Source organism: Lycorma delicatula, chromosome 6 (assembly GCF_047948215.1).
Source record: "Lycorma delicatula isolate Av1 chromosome 6, ASM4794821v1, whole genome shotgun sequence".
NCBI classification, from domain to species: Eukaryota; Metazoa; Arthropoda; class Insecta; order Hemiptera; family Fulgoridae; genus Lycorma; species Lycorma delicatula.
In genome coordinates, this window is record NC_134460.1 from 86,271,051 (window position 1) to 86,293,092 (window position 22,042).

A 22,042-nucleotide genomic window follows, 5' to 3' on the forward strand; every position below is an offset into this window, starting at 1 on the left:
GCCGCCATTTGCTTTGACCATTCACACACGGCATTCTTCATATTTTCGTCAGTACAAAAGCGTTTTCCGCCTAATGGTCTTTCAAAAGGGTGAAATGAAAAAAAATCATTTGATGACAGGTCGGAACGATAGAAAAGATGTTAAAAATATCCCATGTCGATTTTTCTTTAAAAAATTTATTAAAAAAAGAAAAAAGTAAAATAGAACCTATTGGTAAGGAGGAACAAAATGTATCTATATTGGAACAAAGTACTTCATTAAATAATACTAAATTTACTATGATTAAAATTATTTGTGAAGTTCAACCGTTCAAAATAATTTTTTTAAATATAATTACAAGCAAAATTAATTAATGTTACGCTATTTTTAGGGGTAAACTAAATAAATTATTTCAATACTACGTTTGATTAGTACATGTAGATTCATAAAATATTGCCACAACACTCCAGAAACGAGAAAATAAATTTGAAACAATAATTTTTTTTGAATTCATCCAGTTTAAGCAATAGAAAAAAAATATTTTCCACTTCTTGAACTCAAATCATTTCATACGGAACAAAATCTGTAAATCATACTTCACCTTAACATTGCACGGTATTATGCAAAATTCGTCACAAAAGCTTTAATTTCACCAACATTTACCGGATTTGTACGACCGACTGAATATCTGAATATATACAACTGGACCAAACAAGCGTTTGATTTTTATGAGATATAATTTTCATCTGTGTACTCTGGATAAGTTTACCGTAACAATTATACATTTTTATGAAATCATATTTTTCCAGTTAGGTTCCGTAAATTTTCATGGTATTGGCTGTACTACGGAACACCTGCCTTCCCAAACTTTTATGAAGCATATTACAAAAAGAAGGAGTAAGGTATTTTTAACGTAAAAAAATTGCAATTTTTAACAGTAAAAATACAATCAAACACAGTAATTCAACAACAGGGATACATGTAATTAATAAAATGTATGTTCTTTCCAAAAATATTTCGAAAGCTTTGCATTATTCTGATATTTCTTTAAGCGTTTTCAAATAGAATTAAATAAAATTAATAATTTTTTTAAAAATAATCAGCTAAAAGATCAAACCATTTCTTAGAACCTAAATATAAATTCAAGAAAAACTTCCTGCGGAAAGATTATTGCAGAATCGATATACCGACGATTCATGCTACACTAAGAAAAAACCTGCGATCGATTCACCGTGCAGTTTTAATACTTCACAAATTGCATTTGAAATTTTATAATTTTAATAATTCCTACGAAAGCCAAACGGCTTAATCCATAAATTTCAATTTTATTTTTTTATAATTTTCTAATAATGTTCAAATAATAAAAAAAAGAATGTATTTCACGTTTTCCTATTAAATATAAATTCAATGATAAAATTTAACTTTTACATAGTTGTTTATTTTAATTGTGTTACCTAAATTATAGAAATAATATTTAAGAAAAATCTAATACTGTACACTAAATGCTATAATGTGTAACATGCATGCAAATTTCCTAGTAGTTCAAGACATTCTAAAATATCTTGAACTAATTGTAATAAATATTTCAACAGAAATACTTTTATACAATTTTAGTTCACTCGGATGATTTCTGTAACAGGAAAATTCTCCCGAGTAGGATCTGAATAAACACGTTATATAATTTAGTTAAATATTTCTAAACATCTTAGAATTCATGTTGAGGGCGAGTGTTTTTTGTAAGGATGAGTAAGCCTCTCTTCAGATGATACTGAAAGTGATTTCAGTCAATATCTGGTGGAAAATCAAGTTTTTGCAATAAATGAAAAATCATACATCCAAATTACCGATAATCTACCACTTCTATCGGTTAATATTATTAAAATTCGGTTAATATTCCCTGATCTCCCAAGAGACGTAAGCGAATTGGATCAGATCTCGAATGAGACCTGATTTACATCTTGAGGTGGGATTGCTCGTATCGTTTTGCGGTCCTTCTACCTGCAGAAGGACCTCAAAGCAGGTTCTCTTATCCTTAGCCGGTGATTTTTCTGTTAACAAGCTCATTAGATCAGCGGGTTAAATTATTTGAATGGTTGGTTGATGAAGGTTTAGCCAGTAGATCTATTCACGAATTCATAAAACTACAGCCCAATCTGGTTACGGTACAAAAATAAAACAACAACCTGGTAACAGAGGTGTTTATCATCCAATCCTTTTTTGGATGCAACTTACAGAAATAAAAATAAGTAGCCTTTTTTTAATTCTCCATATTTATTTTTAGCCGTTTATGGGTAATTGAGTACGAAACTAAACTAGGGGATAAGCGGAAAATCCCTTTACACTATAATAAATGCAGCTTAATTGAGCTCTGCTGCTACCACTTCTCACGGTTGTTATCGCTCACTGCTGCTGGAAAAGGTGGGGAAATAAGGCGTGTGGGGATCGTCCGGTGTGTTCAATTACGGTGAGATGACCATAGTTATAGTCGAGTATGGAACAACGGCGGATACGCCGTTGTTCCATACTCTTGTAGAAGAGCGTTTGTTAGCTTGTCTGCGGATCCAAGAACGTTCACACACTGGTAAAACATTGAAGAACATTACGAATGATATCTTTGTGCGTTTTAGGAATCGTTTCCGTCACGGCAAACCTTACTCACATGGGAGAAAAGGCTTTTACAACGAGAAATGTTCGTGATGTGCCAAGCAGCGGAAGGCCGAGGACTCGAGCCGATCACCGATTAAATCAACGCGCAAGCGTACTACAGAGTTAAGCATTCAAAGATCGAAAATTCGAAACTATATACTGAAGAAGTTTAAAGTTAAATGTTTTCGTCCAGCCACAGTTAATAAGTTGAGTGACAATGAACTTGATCGAAGTGTTTATGCATGTCAGTTATCGCTTGAACTCTTTCCGAGAGCAAATGATAAAACAATGTCCTGTTCTCACCACGAATGTGCAATTTATCGAAGCTTTCGTAACCGAAATATTTTTTCTGGGCGAAACAATCCTCCCTTTTTTGAGTAAATTGAACACCACTCGTCTCATTTTATGATTTGGGCTGGGATGATAGCTGAACATCTCCATGGTCCTTATTTTTTTCGATGGCAGTTAATTAACACAGTTATCTGAGAATGATCGACGAGTGGTTCCAGAATTAACGGCAAAAATGATCGCTAACCACTAAATTTCAGCAAATATGCTCCAGCGCATTTTGCTTTGAATTTCCGCAGACGTCTCAATGAAATTTTTCCGAATCGGACGCGGGTCAGAAGAGTTACCGGCTCCATTGCCTTGGTCAGCAAGAAGCTTTGACCTCAGCACAACTGACAATTCACTCTGGGGTTTAGTTAAAGAAGATTTTGAAAACGCAGATATGTTGTTACAGATGAACAAAGGGACATGGAGGCGCATATAGCTGTGCTTTGAACATGGTGGAACCCACACAGTCTTTTAGATCCATAGAAGGTATGCTGCACGTATCCTAATAATTTTATACCTAGTGTAAAGGGACTTCCCGCCTAACCCGTACAGTATAGTTTCAAATTTCAGTATTTATAATTTTTTTTACTAATGTAACAATGTAAAATTATTCAATGACAAGAATTTTAAGAGAATTTAAAGAAAATGAAAACTGGTTTTTATACACTGTATACCTTATTTACTCCTAGATATTAGGTTTGGCTAATATCTAACATTATTTCAGTAACACTGTTATTATTATTATTTAAAAACATGGGTTTTATTTGTAGAAAACTCTATAAGGATTTTAAATATATAACTGTATCGAATAAAAACAAATTATGAAAGATAAACGCAATATAAAAATAAAGTACGAGGTGATGGACATCAAGTAGTACAAGAAAATGTACTGTAAATTTTCGCAAAGTGAGCTGATACTTTTTAAAAATAATTAAAAGAAAAAAAATTATCGGTAATTCGAGACAAAGATAAAACAGAGAAAAAAAAGGAGGTTAAGTAAAGAAAAAATGTTAATAAAAAGAAAATAAAGTGCAAAGAACATAAAACCTTACCGAACAAAAATAAATATAGTTTATTTAAGAAGAGAGAAAGGAAATAAAAAGATCAATCACGTTTTTTCTTTTTCTTTTGTCAATATACTAAATAAACCATAATCTTTATAGCCGTAGAAGAATATTTGAATCAGAAAACAGTACCACTTATATAATAAAGATTATAATGGATAAGAAAAACATTATGGGCAGTTCTTACAGCTATACGTATACGAATATAATACTATAATGATATAAACATGGATTTACACAATGAATCGAGAACTTGACATTATCTTTTAAGTTGAAGTATACTATTTTACAAGTTAAAACACTTTGACTTTATATTACCACTATTGTAATAGTACTTGGTATCGTAGAAAAATCTCGCAAAAGTTTGTATAAAATTACACCTTGCAATAGACTACAATACGAAAAAAAGTACGTATATATAAAAAATATGAAAATATAAACAAGTCTGTGATCATAGGCAATTGAAACTATTGAACTATCTGATATTTATCAATGTATGAAGAACAAATAAATATAAACGGTAAAAAGGTATACCTAAGTATAAGTGGTAGTAGCTGTATATTTATTGAAACACGCTTCCGCGTTGTGCAATCATCCATGGCATGCACATTTATGTAAATGAAATGCATCGAAGAATACGAATAACAGAGCGGCGCGCGCGAAGTCGATCGAACATTGCCAGTTGTTATTGAGTTTCATTTTATACATAATATATCCAAAGTGTTTTGTTCGCTTGTCAAGGACCGTTCGCTTTTTCTTTTTCTTTTCATTTTAATTTTCGTTTTATATACCACCTCGTTCGTTTGAACGCAGTAATACGTTGCGGAAATCTTGACATTTGCAAGGCTTAAGTATAGCTTAACCTACCCATCGAATGGTATAAAATTAATGACTTCCTCAGTAGGAAACCTGTCTTTCGTTTATTTCTCGATTCATTCTTCTATTCTAACACAGAAAACATACATCTACTGTATGCAATATTTCTATAATGTTAAGCATTGTTAAGCTCTTCCATTTACGGTATCTACCGAATGCACGCGTTAACTAAACACATACGTGTAACGGTTACACGTGAGCATTCATACTAATTTAAATTTATATATTATATATGCTCTACATGGTAAGAAAAATTAAACATAGATAAAAAAAATTTAATTAAATTTACGGGTAAACACAAGTGCGTTACATGTATGTGTGTGTAAGAATATACTTGTATATTTACGCTTCACCATTGAGTAAAGCTAGAACAATATTAATGTGGAAATATGGTGATCATGCAAATTTTTACGTTTTAGGGTCTAATTAATACAGCTAGACAAAAAAATTTATATATGCCTACGTATATGATGTCACACTGCTTTTGTCCTTATATCTGGGAATTCACCAAACCCAATTTTCAACAAATTTAACACGAATGTTTCTGTATATGAAGCAGTGATCACATTAATTACGAAGTAAAGGAAGTATTACGATTGTGAAAAATTTTGATTTTCAGATTTCAACGAAAATATCCATTTTGACCATCCCTCAATCCATTTTGACTAGTTTTGGCGTGACATCTGTACGTGCGTACGTATGTATCTCGCATAACTCAAAAACGATTAGTCGTAGAATGTTGAAATTTTGGATTTAGGACTGTTGTAACATCTAGTTGTGCACCTCCCATTTTCATTGCTACCGACTGAACCAAAAATGTCCAAAAAAAGCCAGAAATCCAAAAAAAATTGGATTCTGGACTTTTCTTAACTGCAGTAATAAGTCCTCATTGAGAGCCTTTCAACGATATGTCATAAGTGGTACTTATTTTCATTGGTTCCAGAGTTACAACCAAATGAAATTTTAATTAATGAAAATCTGGATTTTATAAGGGGAAGGTCCATCGTATTAAAACAGACTTCATATCCTTTTTTTTATTTTATTTTTTTAAATTTAAAGATATTGATTTATTAATAATTATTAACCTCCGATTATTAAAAAAATTACAATAAATAACTCAATAACAACAAAAAAAAAAAGAAAAAATATCAGGGGTTATTAATGAAATAAAATTTGATGTACTTTTCATGTTAAAAAAATGTGTATATGTAATTCAATAGGCGTACAAGGAAGTCATCTGGTGTCCATATCAGATTTTTTTTCAAAATTAGTTAAGTTTGAGAATATCGGGGAAAATCCAATTTCGATTTTCTTCAAAGGCATTTTAGAAAAAAATGTTATTAAAGCAAATTTGTTACGTGCAATTCATATATATAAATAATCCAAAAGTTTTTGTTTTTTTTTTCAAAAAATCAACATCCACTTCTTAAAACTAAAATATGTTGTTTGTTCTATCAAGCAAGAAACAAACATGACAACATATAATAAAATATATAAACGATAAAGGGGTTTTAAATTATACCAAATAATTGGCCGACCATATTAATAACTTATTTAATCAAGGTTAACCAAATACTATACAGTTTTCATCATCGTTCAGTTCATACAAAGAAAAAATTCTCAAAGCCGAGCAAAAGCTAGATTTTTTTGTGTGAGAGGGGTACAAGAAGTTTGCATTATTTATGAGAATTAGCCTTTGCATTACAATAATTTCAAAATTGTTTAACTATTGAAATACAAAATACAAATTTAAAAAGGACTGACCGTTCGCGTAAAAAGTTTACGCGAATTTTTTTTGACAGAAAAGCTTTCCTTCAAATTTGAGAAGCTATTAAAAATTAGGTACAGCTATTTTACTATTATTTAATAAATACGCTATATAATGTTTAAAAAACCCAATAAAAAAATCTGCAGTATAATAAAATGACTAAATTATTCATAACGTAAAAAAAAAATAATAAATTAAAAATACAAATGTAATTCTGACATAAGATCGTGTTTAAAGTCTTACATAGTTAACATTTGTAAAATGAGTGGAATGTACACAGTATAGCGTATGAAAAACTGGCGTAAAGCCAGTTTCAAGTAAACCGAATAATGTAACACGATTGTTTTTCTTTATTATCACATAAAGGTTAGAATACATACACAAGATTATAAGCTATAAATATATACACACATTTTATTTATAATATTTTTTAGGGAATAATGTTAACAGATTCTGCTCAACTTACAAGCCAGAAGTAGTTACAGGAATGTTATATTTAACAGTAGCTGAATTAAAATATATATTGAAATGCACTTTGAATCTTGTTTTAGAATTTTCTTTATTTTTTAAAGATTCAATGGCATCCTGTTGAAAGGGATTCAAGATGTAGATAGAATGTTATAAGCAATACATAAGTAAATAATTATAATAATAGTTGAATATACATATATATATATATATACAGCTGGAGGAGGAGTAAATAGTAGCCTAGCGTGATACAGGTTAAGAAACAAGGTAACTTAAGTAACACATATACTATAACAACTTCACCTTAATGTTTTAAATTACTTAAATCTTTCTTATAAAAAAAAAATGTGACACTTCTCAAATAAAGATATATTTTTAATGACATACTTGAAGGCCTTATATTGACATTTAAAAAATATACAAATATTGGAAAATATTCATAAACCGTAATTAAAAAAAAAAAAAAAACTGTGAAACAAGAAATGTAATGAGAAACTTTATAATTTATATTTATGTTATTACAAACTGACCAATAGAATCCATCCTCCAACATAATGTAAAATAAATTTAATGACTTATCTGAAATAGATTTAAGGAATAATTTATTATTTTTTCCTAATTTAAACAGGTTACTTAAATTTTGTTCATAAAAAAAATTGAAACTAAGAACGAAAAAATCAATGTTTGTTTACAATCTTTAACGTATTTTATTACAAATTCTTTAACAAGATCTTCCGTATAAACATTAAAAAAATAAAAAGTTCATTTTAACATGCCTACATGTTATATAGCCTTAAAATGTCTCATTGGCATTTAATTTTTTACTTCGTAAAGGGGAATAAACTGCTACACAACGTATTAAAATTTATACATTTCACAAACTGAAAGCATTTTAGAAGTAAACTTTTTTCGGATAAATTTTTGGGCTAATTTAATAACACGTTAATGGGAATGTAGTAATAAGCAAACCTGTGATATTATTTCTATGCGGTTAAAATACATCCACGTATAAAGATTCAAAAATAAAACTTTTTTATTAGATCATATTTTCGTCCTCAGGAACTATCGGTATATAAAATCCATACAGATTTATAAAACTGAATTACTTAAAAGAACATAAAAGATAAACAATTAAAAAAAAATACAAGCATAAATTAATTCAGAATTCCTGATATTTAATTTTAGTATAGGTGTCGCCACGATATTCGAAGCTTACAAGTAAGCTAAGGAAAACCGGCTCCAGCTGGCTGACATTCTGTTACTCTTTAACATCGTAATATATGATTCCGTTATTCTTTGTAGTGCTTGTTCTGGTTATACTAAAATAATTGTATACAGTAAATGTATGCAAGAGTAAATGCCAGCCTCCATTGCGCGCGATTGGTTGAATCTCGGCTTTTAATCCGGAGGTCCGAGGTTCGAATCTCGGCCAGGCATGGCATTTTCACAAAAGTAACATTTCATCTCATCCTCTGAAGCAATACCTAACAGTGATCCCGGAGGCAAAAGAAAAAAAAAGTTAGATGTACGAGTAAATAATTATTTTATAACTAAAATAATATTAAAAATTAAATAACATATTAGATATATAATGCACTCAGAGCTTGCAATAGGGATTTCAACAGGTAACTGTTCTTTTTTCATAGTTCTGTAGTGAAATAATACACCGATCGATCGTCTTTTCCCGATTTTTCAAATCTAGCTGTTTTTTTTTTTCAAGAATCGTATATATTATTAATTATATTTCGAAGTTGCCGATTTAATTTTCTGTTTCATCGCGGATTTAAACTCATTCATTTTGCAGAAAACTATATATATTGGTTTGCTTTGCATTTCTCCCGCCACCACCCCATTCGGTCGCCCTGAAGCACAAGACCGAATGTCTGTACCACAAACGGCTACTGAGCCTCGAAACAGTTTAGCGACCAGTGTCCTAACTAGCTCCTACAGCTAACGTAAAAGCGTGAGCGGAATAAGCGTGGTACCATCATTTAAATGGGTAGGCGCACCCCCTCAACTACTAAAACATATATGACTATCAATAATTAAATTTATCTCGTCAAAGACAGCAATTCGCTGCCATGCCTAGGTAGCTGAATGCCAGCAAGTACCTGTCCACCATTACAGCCTTAATCTGGCTGATAGCATATGGCTAGCTACCAGCCAGATTAACTCTCGGTTAACTTCCTACAGCAGCGCGGTAGAGTCTTTTCCCTTAGGTAAACTACTGATGACGGTTGAACAAAGAAACCGCATCAAGGAACTCTCACACGGTCCGACAATGCGGCTCTCGCCAAACTGACTCGCCGATTTTGAGCGGCCAATTTTCCCCTTGACCTATAAGTTCCAGAGTGGCCTGAGTTCTGGCCTCCCCCAGAGCTGGGCAGTCGAACATCATGTGTTCGTTCGACTGGACCTCCCCGCAAACGCACAGCTCATCAGCTGCCAAGCGGAACCGAAATATTGGTTTAAATTTACATGGTTGGAGAGCACTCGGGCTCCCGTTGCCCTTAAAAACGAAGGAGAGGCATACCATTCCCCCAGGTCCTGTATAAATCTATACAAGGACCTTACCTTAGTCGTGGCGTGCCATTCTTGCGGCCATGATTCCATCGCGAGGCTGTAAAGCCTCCTCCGCAGGCGAGAGGTGGACAACTGTTGCAAATTAGGAAACTATAAAAAAAAATAAAACATAGGAAAATAACTTTATCTTACACTTAACATCACAAATCGAGAAAGAGCAAAAAGCGGCATCGTACTCTACACACAAGCAACAATTGAAAGTTATTATTTTTTACCTGTCAACCAGTGGCGGCTCGTAGCAAAAATTAGTGGGAGTGCAGCTCCAGAAAATTTTTTTCTGGGCCTTTTCAAGGTATGGTTAAATTTTCCTGTAAAATAAAAGAATCAAAAAAAAAATGAATCAAATAGGATGGCTGGAAGCAGAATAATAATCTAACTTTTACTTTATCACATTCAAGCATACGGTACACAATCTGCTTAAAAACTGTATTCGGTTTAACCGAATAAATAATATAATGCAAATAGAGATAATATTTTTTAGTATTATTAGATAATAACTTGATAAAATGTCCGCTTATAAACACTATAATCCAGTGGTGCTTAATTTTAATTTCTATGTACAAAAACAAATACGTAATTAGTTTTTACTAATTACCTTCTCTTTCGCCTTCCAGCGTGCTTTTGGGCAGATTTGGCAATCAGTCCTTCCTTTCCGCCACCTTCTGATCGCTGCTGAAAAAATAACTAAACCGCTTTCATATTCCTTCCACCGACTAAACTAGAAAAGGGAACGAACAAGGAACGTTCCATACACAGGTGAAAAAAAAAACTACCTTCCACCAGCACGCCAGGGTCGGCACTACGGGAGCGACAGTCCTCCCTCACTCTCTCTCGCACCCTTGCGTGCAGCTTCCTATGTGCGCATGCGCACAACAGCCAAACACCACGTCGCTGGAACTGTGAAGTGCATAGTTCCTTGCAAAGATTTTTATAACTTCTTCGTAAACTGGGGGATGGCTACTGACATTAAGCTTAAACATTATGTATTGCACAAGTATAAATAAAGAATTACAGAAAAAAGACTCCTCATATTAAATATTATCGATAACATCAAATGGAAATAGAGAGTGGTGCAATTCCTCGATGCTTATACGCGAGCCGCCACTGTTTTCAACTTATATTTAGTATAAAGGTTGTTGTTTATTTTCTCAACGATGCTTGTTATCGAAAGATGCCTACTGTTTGTCAGGTCATTTATAAAGAAGATGATTCATATTTTATGACTAATTGTTTCATTTAAACGTTCACAGCTTATATTTTATTATTTGTCTGTGTTGTTTTATTATTTTTTAAAGCAATAGATTTTGTCAAGATTTGGAGCTTTGTTATTTTGAAATTTCTGGGTAACAAATTTTCATAATAATGATAATTAATTTTACCAATACATTATTTTCCAAAAATAAAAATACTGGTAAACAGGTAATGGATATATATAGTTACTAATAAATGGGTAATAGTTCAGCATAAATGTAATAGTAATGATACTAATTGTATCGTATATAACGTGATAATATATATTCGCAGTAACAATTCTGCGACCTATAAAAAGTAAACAGGATCTATTTTTAGAAAAATTGAAGGAGCAAGTGTTTTTAGAATGGTTGATAAATACCGTAAGCTACGGGGAAGCAAGCGTTAAATTCTGTACTGACAATTATAATACACTTTTCCCAACAGGCTTAAGAATTTTTATAAAATAAGCATAACAATTCCGGAAACAAAAGTGGTGGTAACATTATACACAAGCTGCCGTTAACTGTATGATAAATCTCCACAATTACTTGACAAAGTAAACCGTTTAACAAAATGAGGAAGCAGCACTAGTTCGGTTTACGTTGTACTAGACAAAGAATTTTATAACGAGTGGTACACTAGCTTTTATAACGTGTGTATGATGAGTTGTGCTTAATCCACATCCTAATTACTCACTGACTTCTAAAATTGTAACAATAAATAAAATCTTTATTTTTTATTAAAAAAATACTTACACATTTTATATATGTAGAATATTCTAATAAATAGTAACTTACCCAAAATCTTATAATACACGTTATATAAAAAAGATTGATTTAATATGCAAGGGATGTTTCTGAAAGTTATAAATTTATAACACTGAGTTATAAATAATTTAATTAGAAACGACTAAATAGTGTTGTGATTTTAATTATAAAAAATTGTAAATATTAGTCTTTATTATCACGAGGGATTTTATACTAGTGACTTCCGAGTTATATAAAAAAAAAAAAAAAAAAATTCTTTACACAACCGATTTAACAGTTAGATTTGCCGTACAGTATGTACGAACTACTGCATATTTAATAACGTAAAAACATGATACAAGCTAAATAATAAATCAAAAATATATGTTAAATGTAACATGCTTCAAACCCAGGAAAGACCTTGCTTATTGTGTTTGTACACTGCAGAGAAAACTTGAAAGAAAGTGATTAGAAAGTGACCCTGTGGACATATACCTTATTGAGACTAAGAAGTTTTTCAAACATTTCTGAAGTATCCTCTTTACACATAAAAATTCTGAATTTTTTGTATCTTATTAGGATCTTAAAATTAGAGCAGAAGAATCAAAAGTTTAGGAGTGTATATCTTTTAGAAGAGGAATCTTTTCTAAAATATAATTCTATTATTTAAACTCCTACTAATGATCATAAATAATATTGTAAGACTTTTTCCTACATATGAACTACTTTTTTACAAACATTTTTTACGAAAGAAGCAAAACGAAATTTTTATGCAAGTAAAAACGTTTAAGGGTCAGCGGCTTAGCTGTATTATTAGTTCACGGTACTCATAAGATAAATAATCATCATGCATGTCGCTCTGACTGTTCATTTACAATCATTTCACTCTTGAGTAGATTGGCGTCAAGAAGGGCATCCGGCCGTAAAAATCCTGTCAAAATGGTCGTAAAATAGACCGAGTCACTGACTGAAATTATTAATTAAGAAGTCCTGTTATGTTAGGACAACCAGATGCAATCTTTCATTTAAACATTAACACAGAGTGAGAAAAGAGAGCTTAGGGGTAATAAACTTTTCTTAAATATTATTGAGGACAGAATTTTTTCTATTTCATAATACGCAAATATATATATAAATATTTTGCATCAAAAAGTATACAAATATTAAACAAGGTCTTTCCAGCAGTATTACAAAATCGATAAATTCAAGTTTTTTTCTTCACAATTTTTTTTCTAAATCAATTGTTTGTCATTTCTAAAAATTCATCATCAATAAAGAGAAGTAAAGGACTCAATATTAACAACTTTCGCTCTTTCATCAACGAGCTGCTAATTTTAGAAGCTGAACAATCAATGTATCAGTTCTGATTTGTTAAGTTGAAAGAATAATTACCGCAAAAAAATCATATAAAATACTGTTTCCGCTATAGAAAAATCTTTCTTGTATTTTTAATTCAAAATATTTCAATATGATATTATTTAAAATTTCAAGAATCGCCTCAAATGAAAAAATTAAACCAAGAATAAAATTATTAATTCTATGAATAATCATATTTAAATAATAATATAATTATAAAAAGACTCTTTCTTGAGAATCAGTTTCATTTGAACGAGGAAGGGTTTGACAGAAAGACCTTTTGTAGTTCAACTGGATATTTTCACACAGCTCCGGAAGTGGGTAAAATGTTCCTGAAGATACCAGAGATAATTGTTTGATGACTAATTTTTAGAAGCAGAGCAACTTTTTTTTGTAACATATATTTTAGATATCAAGAAAAAACCGCATCGTTTCGGAAATAATGTTCCGATTTTCAGGAAATATGAGCGAAATGAATACCAATGTTTGTAGAGGGACTTTAAGCTTTCCTCTGGATGGAGTATTTCTCTTGTATTGCGTTCCTCCGACAGGGGATGGTTTTTCTCACTAATAATCTCCTTTCCTGGTTAAAAATCAGAATGCAAGGCCCATGTTCAGGATATCGGGATCTATAGAGCCAATCATCCTTTGGTATGATCTTGTAATCTATGTAGATAAATCTACCTCCCGGGGACTTCCCCTACTTCGACCTAAAACTGATGGCATGTAAGTATGCGTATGGTAAGTATGAGTGTTGCGAGAGTTGCGTGTGTCTGTGCGCGGGTGATGTAAATGCGTTGGTATGTTTGGTACAAGTGTGTTTGGTGTTGTTTTGTACTGGTTTTTTAGTTATGTGTGGGTCTGTTTCTGTGATTGTATGTATGTGCCTGCTATTTGATTCGTTGTCTGAATGTCTGAGTGGGGGCTTCCTCCCTCTTTTGAAGTAATGCTTTACCAACTATTCCCAGGAGGGGCGGGTCGCCAGAGGTGGAGTTTTAGTCGGTAGTGCGCAGGAATACATACGTCTTTTTTACTATCTTGCAGAACCTGTTAGCGAATTCGACGCTGCTTTGGCGCCCGTAAATAGGGTTCCTCCACCTCTTAAAAAAAAAAAGATAAATCCGGTGATCGTATGTTTTTGTTTTCTGGAATATTTTTATAAAATTATCAAGTATATGATTACAAAAAAAAATATTTCTCCCTACTCCAGACGAAGCTGTTCTCCCTTTTATTTAACAAAATTTTATTTATTTTTTTTTTCTTGGCAATTTCTTTTGCCTGTAATGTATCCATAATGAGTAAATGACAAAAAACTGTTTCCGCTAGAAGGGAGAACCATTGTTCGTAATTCCATAAAATTAATTTTCCCACCAATATTTTTGGTATGAATATAGAGTTCATTCAATTTTTTTTATCAAACGCGAATGGGCACTCCCACAAATATTTTAACTATTGCCGAAATTTCAATCAGAATTAAAATTCTGATGGATATAAAAATAAAACATTCGATTTTGTATATAAGATTACAAATATAAAAATCAATTTTTCATTATTTTAACTAGCCAATAATTGTTCTTTTTTGTTTTGTTTTTTAGATTAAATCGTTATGTAATTCATTACTTTAAACATCACGGACTGTAGAATCAAATTATTTCTTTACATCCCAGGATAACATATAAAAAATGAAAACTGGTCACAGTTTTAATTGATGTATATCACATCATCTTAAAATGATATCGATGGAAGAATTAGATTCTCATATTGAAAATAAGTCACGCTTGTTTATTAAGTAAATAACTGACCATCTATATTGCGGAGCACGTAATTCTTTTCAATAAGTGTAAATTAGAGACTTAAATCAAAATATTATCAAAAATTAAATATAAAAGGAAGAGAACATTGTGTCAACAATTTCTGTCACGTTGGAATTAAATATGTCACGTACATAGCATCCAGCAGCATTGGTGGGTCTACTGGTCACTGTCAAATACTGTACACATACGGATATTGAGTTACGTGCAGCGCATTGAATACAACTTAAGAAGAATAAACCTCTTTAAGTGAACATGCATGCACAAGTTTCTTATACAAGTACTAAATACATAAAAGGGATATAATAAGATGAATGAACGCTTTCGTATCCTACTTTTTTTTTCTTTTTTTTTATTAAAATCAGATAACCTGCACATATCACAATCATCGTATAAGAATTTCCGGTGTCAGCTAAACGCTTGAATAATATATAATTTATATAAATAAACGTATAAAATTTAAATGTTTAAAAACTCCCTATCTAAATAAAATTTTCATAGCGAATTCCTATAAAACCTTTATCTCTCAATCCCATTATCAAATACTCCACCGACCTCGATGGCGGATTGATAAAATATCTTCCTTTCATCCCGAAGATTTTGGGTCTGAATCCCGGACAGATTTGGTATTTTTGTCGCACGTTACAAAACTCATTTCATTTAAAAAAAGGAATAGGGTAGCTATTAGGTCAACTTTTAGTGACCTTATAATGTTTATAAACATTATCTATTCAATAATTAAAATATGAATCTATCGTAAATTAAATAATAAAAAGGATAAATTACCATAAAAACTTCCACGGTAGCCTTGGAATTTTTTCAAACGCTATATAAAATATAAGCGGGCGCCGACCTATATGAATAAATAAACAAACATACCCACTTTGTCATTTAGAACAGCTTATGTTTTACTCATGTAAAACCTTCTATGAGAGTAATATGATGTTCATTCTACAACAGCCAGTTCCTGTTATTATTAGAATGAAGGTGTCACTTGCAAAACTAAACAAGTTACAAATTCAATTAACTTGACATGCCGATGTGCGACAATTTATTAGGCTAAATGAAGAAACCAATGAGAGACCACTTTATTCTTCATTTTCCTTAGTATCCTTAGCATGTCAGGGCATCAACCTTTCTGATTACGTCACCATACATTTACATATATGATTTCCGTAACACCCTCTGGTGACTTATATTTATAAAATATAAGGTAATATTTTTCTTGTCTTCATTAAATAAGTTTAGGGAGGAAGAACAAAATAAATGAAATATTTTTAATTGTTGAAACATATTCATCAGTATTTTCTTAAGAAAACATTTAACTATACCTGATTTAACCTTACCAGATAATCGTATATTTTATTATTTAAAGAAAACTTCGCTAAAATTGTCATTAAATTCTCCAGTTGAGAAGCAACAGTCATTCTGACAAACAACCAATGTACAGTCGGATGTAGAAAACAAAATAAATTATAAATCCTACAAACTAAAATTAGTTACTCTGACTTCTGATTATACCAAAAAGGAAATCACACAAACTCAAAGAAAAGGTGAAATTTGTTACAAGTATAACCTTTGACCAAATCATAACAGAGACAAATAAATAAATTTCTTGTTTATTTTTTGATCATCGGTTTTACAGTAAACAAATAAAATGAATGTTTACCGGATGAAATACGAAAACAAGTTTGTAACTTAAATAAAATTATTTATTTAAATTTCGCTTATTTAGAGTTTCAAATGTTTAAATGTTTGAATGAGAGAATATTTCTATTCCTTAGAACTTATTCAAATTTATACTATGCAGCATTTCGACTACAGCCGTCTGTTAAAAAAACATAAATAAACATAACTTACATTCTGTTTCCAGTGAACCCAACTTAATATCACACCGTTTTGTCTTAAATGAATACCTTTTGGATCAACTTAAAGGAAAACTTTTCAAAATAATAAGAAAATTATATATATATAAATACAGAAAAAAAATAGAATACGAAAAAGAATACAACGCCATTAGAATGTATAAACTAATCTGTTTCGATCGCTTAACGTTTTACATTGGTCAAACAGGACCCAGTTTTAAACTAAGATAGAATGAGCAGATAAAAGCCCTTCACAGCAATATAGTCAACCATCTCATATACATGTAACAAATCCACCAGTACTGAAAACTTATTTTAAATATACAAAAATTAAGAACCACATCTTGAACGCATTATTAAATATAATAAAAATACTAAACTCGGTAAAAATATAATAAATGAACAAACGAATCACATCAAATCGTACACACATTTTACCACGGTTTTTAATATGGGCAATTCTAATTACAAAAAAAATTATCTGTTGTGAACACCACATGACTTACTTGTACGCTATTAAATTACATATAAACAATTTTTGTTTAAATGAAAAGTTCATAAAATTTTATTCCATTAATAACTTCTGATATTTTTTCATTATTTTACTTTTTTTATTATTGAATTATTATTATTAATAAATCAATTATATAAATTTAAAAAAAAATGTTAAAAAAAATATATGTACATGGAGTCGGATTCGAACCGATGTGTGCATGGTTACGAATTCGACATGTTCTCACTTACACCACATAACTAACTAGAGCGGCTTGAAACAAAATTAATATATAAACTAATATAAAATGCTGATACGGACACCACAAAAAAATATGATGAAATATGGTGCCCACCACTATGCAATTGTGAAACTGTTCAGTTTATTAAAGAATTGAAGGATCGTATCTCACTTTCAAATAAAATAAGTTTAAATGAAGTGCAGCAAAAAATGTGTATATGTAATTCAATAGACGTACAAGGAAGTCATGTGGTGTCCATATCGGATTTTTTATTATACAGTTTGGTTCCGTATTTAGTTACAAAAGTTTAAATTTCAAATAAGTATATAGCTAATAGTTGTAAAGAGAAGTAATAAATCAAACTTCTCAAAAAATACCTATTAACCAATCAAGTCAATTTTTTTTCATTGATTCAAAATAAAACTAACTTCTAAATCAATTAACATATTTTTATCACAATTAAAAACATAATTGTAAACAGAAAATCAATACGAACTGTTTTTTATTTCATGAAATTAAATCTTGTGTAATTCGAATAATGCTGTTACGAAAACTTAATCCACATAATTTGTTTGTTCTTTAAATTACTTACGTTTTTATTTTACAAATCAAGCTAACGGCTTTATAGAAAAAGTGTAAAAAACTACAGAAAAATCAGCTTAAAATTTTGAATAAATCCAGACTTTTTCGTAACTGGGGACGACTGAAAAAAGGAGAAATTGATTAAGGGAAATAATTAAAAAGGATTTTGTCAGGATTCAATAAATTATCGTGTAAAACTTGATCGAACCGATTTAAATAATCGTTAATCTCGCGAATAGTTTGATATCTATGACGTATGAAATGCAGAGAAGTCGGGTTGAATCCAAAGTTCGTACTTCGTTTACTGAATACGGAAAGGTAAGATTATATTTATTCTAACACATGAAGGGGTAAAAATATGTTAGTTTAAGTTTAGTATGGTTTCTTTTAAGTTTAAAGCCATAAAACGTAAGGAGTAATTTTAAAGTACAAGTCTTTTTTAATTGATATACTTCTTAATACAAACTGTTTATTTTATCCCGTATAAATTACATTTAGCCTTTTAACCAATTAAAAAACAGGGAGAAAATGAAAAAAACAACATTATATTAAAGAAAAACCTTTACAATTAACACATCAAACGATTTCTGTTACAATAGATTTTTTAAATGGTAGATAAAAATAAAAATTTAATTTTGGTTTTACTTTCATCTGTTAATGATTTTATACATTTATCATGAATGTATACAAAAAATGAATAATTTAATTTAAAAAGTTTTATTCAAAGGTACTGTTGGAAAGTGTACCAATAAAAAATATGGTGTTGCTAGTGTGTATTCAAAAAAAAAAAAAATTCAATCCACCCGTCGTAAAAACGTTTCTTGATTATTCCAGAGTTTTGTCATACAGATACAGTACGTTTAAATAGAAATTGGCAACAACCACAAAAATGTACCAGTTATTTCATTAAAAATAAGTCAGGTATATGCGCGCGCGCGAGTGTGTTTGTAAACAAACACATAATTTATTGAACAGGTAAAATAAGACCTGAATTTTTAGATTGATTTACGTGGTCAATAAAGCATTAATATAAATTTGATTTGAGAAAAAAAAGAAATTGATCTAGTGTTTATGAAACTTCGTCACATCTCAGAATACAATGCAATTAAAACATCAATAATTCACAAGACAGTTATTAAATCTATTGTTTAAAACATCAGTAATAAAATCCATTCTATATTTTTATGTAGCAAAAAAGTAGCGTACGTCCATTTCTTCACTATTCATCGGATTAAAATTGAATAATTTGAAAGTATTTCATACAGCTCGTAATAAAAAATACACATCTTTAAATATACTATTAAACACATGACAAAATAATTATAGTTTTAACGCATAGTTAAATAAGGAAAAATGGGATTGCGAAATTCGGTTATTTCGATTATTAATGTACATAACAATGTCATAAAAAAAATTATATTACTTCACTGCAGGAATATAAAAGCGACCAACCAAATGGTGTAACTTAACATAACAGCAGTTTAATTTGAATATTACTAATATATTTTTTAAATTGATTCTAAATTTAAAAAAAAAATATATATATATATATATATCATTTAAATTAATTAATTGTACACTTAAAATAACATTCAAGAGATACAAAAGGGAACATAATTTTCAAATAATTACGGTTTTTGTATTAAATGATTTTGATGGATTAATTTTTTAACAGTTTTAATTAGATAAATACTGGTTACAATTTTACGCTGGGGTGGGAATTAATTAATGGCGCTTTCTTGGGATTTGTCGGCTTGAATTAGAAATAAAGGAGCCTATTAAAACACACTTACACTAATATACCACCCTTTATCTCTACACAAGTCCTTGAGACGTATACATGAAACATCATTGAAGAATTAAAAATTAATATCTGATTAATACATTATAAAATACAAATAAGAAAAATATAATTAATACAAAAAATTAGTAATTTTAATCTACTATTTTATTTTTTACTATTACTATTTTATTTTCGTAATTTAATTTGGTTTAATACCGCTAACAATAAACAGCGCAGTTAAAGAAACGCCAACTTTCCAACTTGTAGGCATCATGATGAACCACGCTTCTAACTTGTTCCGTTCATATTTTTTCGTCCTTAACTCAAAAACAACTCAACCAATCTTCATCAAATTTTCACATTCAAAATTTCAGATACACTGCTGCAAAATAACTAAATTTCAATAAAATTGATAAAATAATTTTGGAGATTTTCGAGCTACAAAATTCTATACATAGACCTACATATAAAAGGAAATCCTGATTTTTCTGTATGGTATTTTCGTACTCTTCATACCTCAAAAAAATAAAATACATTTTCACGCTTCACTCCCACCATGCGCCGAAAATAATATCGTACTTTCTTCACCACAGGCTGGCAAATTTACGGACGTCGCATGCGAAGAAGAATTTTTAGCGGAACGGGGCAATAGTCTGCAAAATCAATCGTTGTCAAATGTATTGTTTGAAGATTATCAAGAGTTGACAAAGATTTAGAAACGCATGAAAGTGTAACAGATGATGATGTAATGGCTTCAGTAGGGGTAGAAATAGACGAGAACGTAGAAAATGACAACGAAGATAACGATAGCGACAACGATGAAGACATCAACCCGCTAAATCTTCCAGAAGTTTTAGCGGCAATAAAAACAGTTTGCCGGTTTCTCAGTTTTACAGAAATTGCTAATGAATAAACAAAGTGTTTGTTTTGATTAAGGAAAGAACCTTTAAAAATTATATTGCTACACGAAATGTTCCAAACAAAGCAAAACAACCGACTTTTTGCAGAAAAAGTAATTTTTACAATTTTTTTCTATCTTCATTTACTCTACCGTATTTGTATTTATTATTGCATATTTTTGTTTTTTTACATTATTTTATTACAGAAATAAATTATTATTATTGTATTACAATACCCGTGTAGATGGCATATTAAAGTAGTACCACTAAGCTACCTTCTTCTTTCTTTTTCCTGTTTAGCCTCCGGTAACTACCATTTAGATAATTCTTCAGAGGATGAATGAGGATGATATGTATGAGTGTAAATGAAGTGTAGTCTTGTACATTCTCAGTTCCACCATTCCTGAGACGTGTGGTTAATTGAAACCCAACCACCAAAGAACACCGGTATCCACGATCTAGTATTCAAATCCGTGTAAAAATAACTGGCTTTAGTAGGACTTGAACGCTGGAACTCTCGACTTCCAAATCAGCTGATTTGGGAAGACGCGTTCACCATTAGACCAACCCGGTGGACCACTAAGCTACCTAAACATCGGTTATTGTGACTATCGATTATGATGACCTAAAATCGTCGGCCCCTTGGAAGTAAACTATATTTACTGTACATATATTATTGTCAAAACTGTTACAAAAGAAAAGAGTATAATAAACCATATTATTTGTTTTGGCGCAACACTGCTGCCCGTTATTAAGCAGCCTAGTTAAAGACGCTTCACAAATAACTGAATGAAATGTATTTTCAAACTGGCATGTACACATCGTTACTCTGAGTACATAAATGACAAATTTAATCCTTCCCCATTACTCAAGATATAACACATTTAACGGTTAAAATTCAAATCATGTTTAATAATTCGAAGTATGGTCTTAATTACTTTCCTAGCTATACAGTTAAACGATATACCTATGTATACTGTATACAACGTAAGGGAAAGTATACTAATCGAGTCAAATTTTGCACAGCGGGATATTTTTAGATCTTGACATTTAAGCCTTGAAAAATTCTTACAGAATACAACTTTAGTACGGAACAATTCCGAAAGAATGTAGCAAGTTAGGCTATTTTTATAAGGCATCTCCAGACTGGATAGAATAATTTGGATGAAATTTGGCAAGATGTTTTTTGTATATGAAACATTGATAAAATTTAATTTTGGTTAAAATCGTTCAAGGGGGAAGGAAGGTATTATGGAACCCTTATTATAAAATTTTACTCGAATGGTATATCTTTTCATATAAGGTAGCTAACG

At 30.6% G+C, this 22,042-nt stretch overlaps 1 protein-coding gene across 3 annotated transcripts in view; it reads right to left on the reverse strand.

Annotated features, from left to right (window-relative positions):
• Positions 1–22,042, reverse strand: part of LOC142325993 (roundabout homolog 2-like) — a 1,010,872-nt gene that overhangs the window by 952,620 nt on the left and 36,210 nt on the right. The window contains exon 2 of one of the 3 annotated variants that reach the window (XM_075368033.1): positions 9,936–10,028. The exons of the other annotated variants lie outside the window; for them this stretch is intronic. The gene's annotated coding sequence lies outside the window, so the exon portion shown is untranslated. The remainder of the gene's footprint in view (positions 1–9,935; positions 10,029–22,042) is intronic. 3 annotated transcript variants of the gene reach the window in all.